Source organism: Paralichthys olivaceus, chromosome 13 (genome assembly GCF_024713975.1).
Source record: "Paralichthys olivaceus isolate ysfri-2021 chromosome 13, ASM2471397v2, whole genome shotgun sequence".
Taxonomy (NCBI): Eukaryota; Metazoa; Chordata; class Actinopteri; order Pleuronectiformes; family Paralichthyidae; genus Paralichthys; species Paralichthys olivaceus.
Window position 1 is genome coordinate 17,230,369 of NC_091105.1, and position 9,485 is coordinate 17,239,853.

The following is a 9,485-nucleotide window of genomic DNA, read 5'->3' on the forward strand; positions in this document are numbered from 1 at the left end:
TGTTGTTGTTTGCATTGCCGGATCCAGTGCCGTACAAACTTCAAGATTTATTTGGGAGCTAATATGTTAATACAGGTTTCGAACTTCTCTCAGTGTTATGCAGGAATAACCATGAAAATGGACATGTTGTAGTCAAGAGAGGAAATATATTTTATCTTGTGATATTTCTAAGAACCAGCCATAAGCCATTTTCAGACATAAACTCTGGAAAATGTCAGTTCAATGGTGTATGGAGTTTGCCTTTCACATATGAAGATCTCTGGTGCGGATGTCGCAGCATCTAGGAGGCCAGATGTGATCCCCCTGTGGAAATCATGAACACACCCACTCACTCATGGTGAGTCCTCGGGATAATCTCCTGATGTTTTATCACATGGACCCATTTAGACCTTATCCAGAGTTTTTACCAGGGGGCTGGTGGGAGAAACTCCAGACAATATCCACAGCAACTGACTTGGACATTTGCGTTCTAACATACAGCCTCTCTGGAGTTTTATCGTGACACTGCCTGTCTGTGAACCCCCATCTCTTCAGTCCTACTTTTTAAACCGTCATGAAGTCTCTCTCAACATCCTGGTTTGTTCCTCTAATCCAAAAAAAGTCCATCTTAAAATTTAGAGGAATCTTCTCCAACTGAAGTGTGGAGATCACTGAGGTCTGCCCACAAAACTCTATGGAAACTTAAAAAAAAACATATAAACAATAAATGTACACAAAGCTGATTTGTTTAACCAGAGCAGCACTATAGACATATGGGAACATCAAGCAGTGGTGCAGTGACCTTGTGAGACATTTCAGAGCAATATTCAAACAAGGTATTGAAGAAAAGGATCCAGGCTGATTCTGCAGGTTTGTGCAGGAAGAATACTATAGAGCAAAGACACGGGCCATTACATTTCACATTCAGAACTGCTTCAACCTCTAACCAAATAGTAACTAAAAAGGAATCATGGTAAAAGATCAGATTGGTGCCATGCAAAAATGTAACATTTGTGCTTTGTATGCGGAAAAACCCTGGCCCACAAAGAATGACCATGTTACACCTTGATTCAAATCAAATCCAAATAAAACAGAGAGGTGGTTTTGGACTACCGGGGCTGGTTGCTGTTTTATGGCAGATGCTGAATCATTGCATTGGTCTGGCAGGTGGGAGGTAAAAAGCGAGGGGGAAGAAAACGAGAAGAGAGCAGATTTTTAACAGAGGAAGGAAAATGTGCGAGCAAAGACAGAGATGCAATGGAAAGCCCCCACGGTACAAACCATATACACCGTCTGCTACTGACACCTACACACACTAACATGCTCCTGCATGCACACGCAGAAGCTTTCACAAACACACATTTATTTAGATTTGTAAAGACACAAAATGTTCAACAAACGCTATGCTCCAATGAATTGAAAAACAACAGCAACAAACTTCTCATCATGGCTTATCCAAACACACAAAGTAAACAGTTGTAACTGACGTCCCTCCAGCCTCATGTCACACACTATAGATCCTAACCTATACAGTCTCATCAAAGAGTTTTAGTTCCAGGTGGAAGAGTGAGTCACGACTGTTATTTCCTGTCTCCTCAAATTCCCAAATCAAAGTGCTTAGAATCAGAAACACACAAAAACATGTCCATTCTACGTGTTCTGGATATTCCAGTAACCTGGCAGCCCACCGTGCACGCCCCGAGCTAGCAGCAGGGTCTCTCTGCGGTCTGCAAATTGTTTATGGTGATGCGGCGAGGAGAGGTATCATAGCAACATTGTTTGAAAAACAGTAAGAAAAGACAAGAACAAAAATAAACAGCATTTCTTGTGGTTTGCAGGAGAATGTTGTGTTTTCGTGTTAATCTGCGCGTAACACTTAGTTTTATATCAACCATTTAAAATGCCTCAAGAATCCTCTTCCTCCACGACCGAGCCTGTTGTCGCTCAGAGAGGGAAATAAAATGGTTCAGTATGTCTCTGTTAAAACTTTGGAGGCAATGGAAGCTATCAAGACGCCTTCTGTTTTCGACTATCTACACAGAAACCTAACTTATGGACAGTTTAGACACCTTTTACCAGCCTTGTATTTTCTCTTGCTGCCTTGCAATATAAAACTAAACTGTTACAGCTCTGGCCAGCGCTGAACGCTACATGGATGAAATTCAGTGTTGGTCCCGGCCTGTGCCAAGCCAAAAAGCTGTAACAACAAGAACAAGCACTAACTCAAATCTTCAGGGTTTATTTGGTTTGAGTTCCACACTGTCAGATACTGGCGAGGCTGCTTTTGGCCACACAGCAGAGTAGAGAGGAAAATGAAGTTAGAAAAGTGCTTCAATCCAGGCATTTTTATATGGACTGATCTATCAGATCAGAAAAACACTGAACGGAAAAAAATATAATTAAGTTGTGTAAATTGTGAGGACAAGTTGTTATTTTGACCCTGCTTGAAGAGAAAAGGTTTTTCCAGGTCATTATAAGTTGCTGGAATACAAAGCTGGTCGTATAAATGTGTTGCATTTCTTGTTTTTTTATTAAAAGAGCATAAAATTATGATTAGTTATATTAACATGTTTCTTTTTCATTGTGGATTCAACATCCTGGGAAATTTGCAAAGATCATTTTTGTTTTTAAATAAGAAACAAATGTGGAAAAATGACATGACGTGCATTTACGTGCTCCTTGGAGCATCCTACTTCCAGAGTTGTGAAGTTGTTCTGACTCTGACCCAATATTTGTATAGTAATGATAAACTAGAAAAGGATCAAGTCTGACTGGCGTATTTAATACACGTTAACCATCACATATCAATCATACACGTTTGGAGTGGAATGCAGATTGGAGGAGCCGGGGATCAAACCGCCGACCTTCTTTACCTCCTGAGCCACATGTATGTGTAAACTTAATATTAGGTTGGAGGAGAGTTACCAGTGCTGCTGCAGCTGTGATTAAAGGTACAGTGTGTAGAATTTTGTGATATCTAGTGTTGAAATTACATGTTGCAGCTGAACACCCCTCACCTCACCCTCTCCTTCCAAACATGAAAAAGAAACTGTGGAAGCCTTTAACTGTCATAAAACTCAAAAGGTGTTTAGTTTGTCCAGTCTGGACTAATGTAAAAAACATGGCGGCCTCGATGTAAATATAAAGTAATTTAGATGAAATGAACTAGTGAAAACATCGTGAGGATTATTCTACATCAAATTTCTGCCAATAGATCCCTTTCACCTAAATCTTACACACTGGACCTTTAAAGGAAAATACTCACACTCAGTGATTCATTCAGTAAACATATTATACAGTGAACATGAGCCGGGAGTAATAGTCAGCAGCTCAAACCCAGCAAGTTCAAGAGTCATGCTAAACAGTATTAGTTCAAATTACTCAAAGTCACCAAACTTCAGCTTTCCTCTTAGATATTCAGCAAGGAAACTTAAATATCAAGAATTCTAAATGGAGTTTGGCATGTTTGTCAAAGCACATCTGAATAAAGACCATCCAAAATCAATGGAGGGGAGTGGATGTGGGTTAGAAAAGCAACTTTAGTATAAAGTCCGTAGAAATCCAGGAGAAGTCGATGTGTGAATTCGATTCACCAGGAAAGAGTGAGAGGAGAACAAATATTTCCCTGTGAAAACGTGGTGGCACACACGAAGAAGACACAGACGAAGATATCAACAGAGTTTTTGGTGGTAAGAGCTGACACCAGTCTGCATCTATGCAGAGGGAACAGCAAACTCTGGGTAAACTCTGTAACGGATTCTGCGTTTTTTACCAGGAGGTCATGTCTGGAAACGGTTTAACTAACGGTTGTTACCATCCTGTTTCTGAGAGTGGGACGTTTTTTGCTTCAGTCATTCAGTATAAGTGTGATAACAAAAAAAGTTGTGACTATGGGGTGTTAATGTACAAGATGTAAATGTTCTGTTTATTTAAAGTTGTGCCATCCTGCCCATTTACACACACATTCATACAGTCACACACGTCAAATTGGGGAAATTTGGAGTTCAGTGGAGGAACAAGCTCCTGCTGGTACATTCCAGCACATGGAATGGAAGAGCAGGGGAACGAACCACCAACCCTCTGGTTAGTGGACTAATCGTTCTACCTCCTGAACAACAACAATTGAAGATATTGAATAAACTGTGTTGTTTTGGTGTTTACATTTTCCTCATGTTGAAAATAAAATTAAGTGGCAGGGAGTAAGTGACGCAATCTGGAAGTGACCACTCAGGTAAAAATGACAGAGCAGGGGCTTGTGAGTAGGGAGAGTTCTGGCAGTAGCATGGCTACACTGACCTTAGCTCATCTGGGTGTAGCTTCATATTTGTTAGACAGATATGACAATGGTATATTTTCCAATATGAGCTTTTCCCTTAATCAAAGCTACATTGAAAGATTTCCAATATCACTGTTTTTTACAGTAGATAACTCTCAAGATGTGCAGAAGACAATGCAAGAGAATAAGGAACAGCAACATTGACAGAGAAAGTGCAGTTTAGACAAAGCATGCTAGAGATAAATCTTCACATAGAGAAACAACCAGATGCAAGTAGGCATGCAGGTGAACTGGGCTCAGCCGGTCCTTAGCAGGCCCACCTGTGCAGAACGGACAGGTGTGAGTGTGCAGGGAGCCAGAAGGCAGCTCACACCCAGCGGTGATAGGGGTGTGATACCCTCCACAGGTCCCAGAGTAGAAAACAATTGAGCATCATGCGTGTATCCTGGCCCTGACTAACGTACACCCCCATGGATAACACATTCCACTCAGCTAAACAACCGTGAGAGTGGTCGGTGTAATCGGCAAAGCAGATATCGACTCAGCCAGGGATGGTCACACACACACACACACACACACACACACACACACACACACAAACATACAGTACCCCTACAGCTCAATCAGACCCTCCCAAAAGGCACTGAGGTGCATCGCTGAAATTCAAACCCGGCACAGAAATCACACTTCACTGCTGAGGGGCCGAGCAGCTCATCCTGAAAGATATAATTTCTCAGGGAGAAAGATGGTGTGGGGGGATGCAGGGACCAAAGTAGGCTGGAGGTGGAAGAGATAAAGAGACAACTTGAAAGAAAAGAAAAGAAATGGAGGAACAAGCATTTGTTGGTACTTTTACACATCGGACTGTGGATGATATACTGTAGCCTTATAATGCAGAAGGTTTGAGGAAGAAGTATTTGGCGATTAGTTCATAAAAAAGTCATTTTTAAAGCAGCTGCAAATATATCACGCAAAGCACAGAGAATATTAATATTTCCTCTCTGTAATGTTCTTCCTGTGTTCACAGATATTTCCTTTGGCACCTCCTGTTTCCTCCCACTTTGCAAATATGTGCAAGTCTGGTGAGACTGGAGACTCAAATTTGCTCATTAGTGTGAATGTCAGTGTGAGGGTGTGTGTCTGTACTCGCTCTTAGCAGATTGACCTGTCCAGGTTGTTTCCATGCCTTCAGCCCAGTGCATGCTGGGATTGGCTCGTAGTATTCCTGATTAAGATAGTTATGGAAAATGTATGAATGAATGAAAAAATTGCTACACTCTCTATGGTGTCTTATATTCCACCCGGCCAGAGGCATTAGTCCTTTATGATCCTTACAAGACTAGAAGAGGAAATGTGTCAGAGCCACTATGTTTGCCACCTTGGCAGTGTGTATGTGTGTGTGTGTGTGGGTGTGGGTGGGTGTGTGTGTGTGTGTGGGTAATTGTGTGTGTACCCACTTGGCAGTTGAGAGTCATTAAAAAAGGGCGTGAGGGAGCCATCCAGCGGTTTCTTGTCATTAATGAAAAACAGCACTGGCAACCGCAGGAAATCACAAATACACACTATAAACACAAGATGAAGCACAAATCCAAATATACCCATTGGCTGTTTTGTCTTTGGCTCTTTGCTCCCTGCTACAAACACTTTTTTCTAATCTTCTTTCCGGTCATATTAAGAGTAATGACCCTATAAACACCCATAAAGACACGCACACACAGACACACTTGTCATTGTATAAAAACAACATCCATATGTGAAGTGGGAAAAAAAATGATTTCTATCTGGTGGTTTATGTAAAGTTTGAAATAAACATGAATGGATTGCATAGTTTTCTCGAACTCTACTCTGTGATAAAACCTCGCATGATGGAGATCTAAAAGTCAAATATGGTCATTGCGGGTGGGCTGTGAATAGGTGAAAGACGAGGAAGTTGTGTGACAAGCCGTTCAATCACCCCCTTTACTTCCTGTGCCAACAACCCTCATCACTTCCAGGCGAGTGTCTTTAAAGAGGATGTTTTGTGCTCGGAGCTGCTCTGCACTTTCTCAACCACAGCTCTATCACTTCAAACACAACATCCCGCAACTGTTTGTTGACAGGCTGCACAGCATTGATTGTATAGCAAACAGTGTGTAGGCCTGAGCACAGAACGTACAGCACATGAGGAACCCTTGGCCATCAGCTCAGGAGACAGTTGGATCCCTTTCTCTGCTCAAGGCTGTCACCTAGTGGCACCGATTTCAAGTTGTTGCTGTATCATTAGTTGTAAAATAACCAGACGCCCTTTAATCACAAGATTTACCCCACGCTTTTCTCATAGCCCCCTCCCGGTTCCTCGTCTCACTCCTCTGCTTTCTCCCGAGCATGGCTTGAGTTTCACACAGCTGTGTGAGCTGTGGACCCCTGTGGTGATTTGTAGCACTATAATGGCTCATCCACTGCTGTGCTGCTCCTCCCAGACACTGAGATAACAGCTCTCACCTTACCTCGATCGACAGCTGAAGGGGCTGCAGAGGGCTTCCAGGGGTGGAGGAGGGCGCCAGGGGTGACCTGAGGGGCGGGGAAGGCAAGAAGAGAAGGGGCGGAGGACTTGCAGGTGTCCAAACTCCAGTGGCTACAGACAGGTGCACTGCACCTGTGCCACATATGTTCAGTCACTCACGTGTGTGTGTGTGTGTGTGCACGTCTGGACACTCCTGAATTCCAGCTGTGCACACTTTCTCTCTAGCCTTCACACTCTTTCCTACCTATGATAACCCTTATAACACACACGCACACACACACACACACACACACACACACACACACACACAGGAAAACAGGCACACCCATTCTGTGCATATAAATCGTGGATTTGTAAAATCAATGTCCCTACAGGGCTGAACTTGTGGTTGTGCTCCTTTAAATGAACTCTGCACTGCTTCTTTTCTGCTTCACACTCACTCCAGACAAATTGCAGTAAAGATCAAGATTTGCATTCTATCTATATAATCAAAATTGATTAAAGCTTAAATATACTCTGCATGGCCTGTTGCCACCACAACCCAACCCCAGGTACACAATAAAACCTTTACAGTCCCCCATCAAACACACTCACATACACTATGTGATATTCACTAGCCAACACATGCTTGAAACATCCATCCATCACAATCCCAGTTAAAGAAAGACTGATGAGGACATCATGACTATAACTCCTCTCCTCTGACTGCAGGTTGAGTCAGGTGTCCGATGTGTTTCCCTCTCCATATATAGACTGATAATTTGAGAAATACACTTATTAGTTGCATAAAGTTATTTGAGAAGACTGATGTTTGGTGCTAAAGATGACACTCATGAGAAAGAAGCTGGTCATCTCAGTGAACTATCAGAACTCACCTGTAGCTTCAAAATTAGCATAAAAACAGAAGAATGGAATCGATCTTTATGTCTAACCATCAAAAAAGTGCAAAAAACAATAATTTGTATGTATTTGACTGTTTTCCACAGCAACATTTCTGATGGTTATTTTTACAGTTTCAGTCTTTGTGATTTGGTTGATTCTGTAACAGCTACTAGTGCTCTGGCCACAACTAACTACTGCTATAAAGTATATATATTTAAGGTTATGTTCATTTCGACCTGCATTACAAGAACTTTTTCATTATATAGAAAAAAAAACTTTCTCTTCAATTTCATTGTTGCATGTGGTGTTATAAGGTGCTACAAGGTTCTATTGTTTTTATTGATGATATTGAAAATCAATATATAAATTAAATATAAAAGTTTGTGAAATTACTTAATTGTACTATTTTAACAGCATATTAAAACAGATATCTTTACCATTCTGCAATGACACTGATAACCAAGATAATTTTGGTCACTATAATCATAATACCAAATTTTCATTCTCACACTAATTTATGGGAAACCATTTATTTTGGTTTAGGCATTTTTACTGAGTTTAGTTTAAGGTTTAAGTTTGCTACACATGTGGGTTGTACATTTTGTGATCACAAAGCCTTTTGTGTTCCAGCTGATTCAGCAGTCTGAAGGTTTCTTTCAGATTTTGGGCAGAGGGGAGTTTAATCAAGAGCCATTGTTCCAGACGAGCAGCCCACTCCTCCTACCTAGGGAGGAGAAAAAAAGAAAAGAAAAGAGAGGAGTAAAGGGTAGAGGTGAGATGGGTGAGGAGGCGAAGGAGGGCTGGGAGGGGGGAGATGGACAAAGTGGAAGAGAAGGAATTGAACTAAAGTAAAATATATGTATGAAATATGAAGAGGAGAAAAGTAAAGACTTGGTAATTAATTTGGTAATTATGTCGCAAACCAGTGGCTGGAAAATGAGGATTAGTTACAGGTTTGATCTCAAACCTTTTTTATTGTAACTGAATTACATCAGGAAACGAAACCAGATCTTAAAAGTAGGCTACACACACACACACAAACAGAAAGACAGAGTTTCCTCAACGTCTGGACAGCATTACACAGTGTCGAGAGGAAACCCCCTCCTCCCTAATTATAGTCTGCATCATTGGAGACTGAGGGCTCTTGAGAAAGAGTTTTATCACTGTATTGTGGCAGAGCAGACAAACACACACACATATACTCACACAGCACTTCTCAAACCAACAATAGACAGTGGCAGCATTAAAACTACCAACATAGAGGGGCCCTCTTCTGTGGCAAAAATGGCACTTATTTACAAGTGATGAGAAAAGAAATGAGAGAGAGGACAGAAGCAACGAACACAGAAAGACGAGGTCTCTCACTGCGGCATCATTTGATTACGCCCGATGATGATGGACAAGTGAAGGGCACTGTGGGAACTTTAAACAAAAGGCACCGCAAACGATGGTGAGCTGAGTATCATGTGATGGGGCCTGGAACTCTCTGCCTGAACAGGGAAGTGTGGTGGAAAAGGCAGAGGCCCAACTGATAAACAGAGTGAAGGGGTAATGTACATAAAGGCCCGCTGCATCGCTCTCAGGAGATGAATAATGAGCCGGGCTGCATGTAAACTGTGGTTGGAAAACAACAAAAGCTGCTGACTAACTGTAGTGGTGTGTGGTGAGGTGAGGACGCTCTGTCATTTGGGCTTTTGCCTGCACAGGGGGGCCTCTTCCACCTAAACATGCTCCCTGTGTCTGAATAGAGCAGGACTGTGGCTCTAAGTGTAGTTTTAGATGCTGTATGTGTTAGTAGCACCCTTTCTTAATATTAAAAAATCCTTTAAAATTACAGAGTCAAAA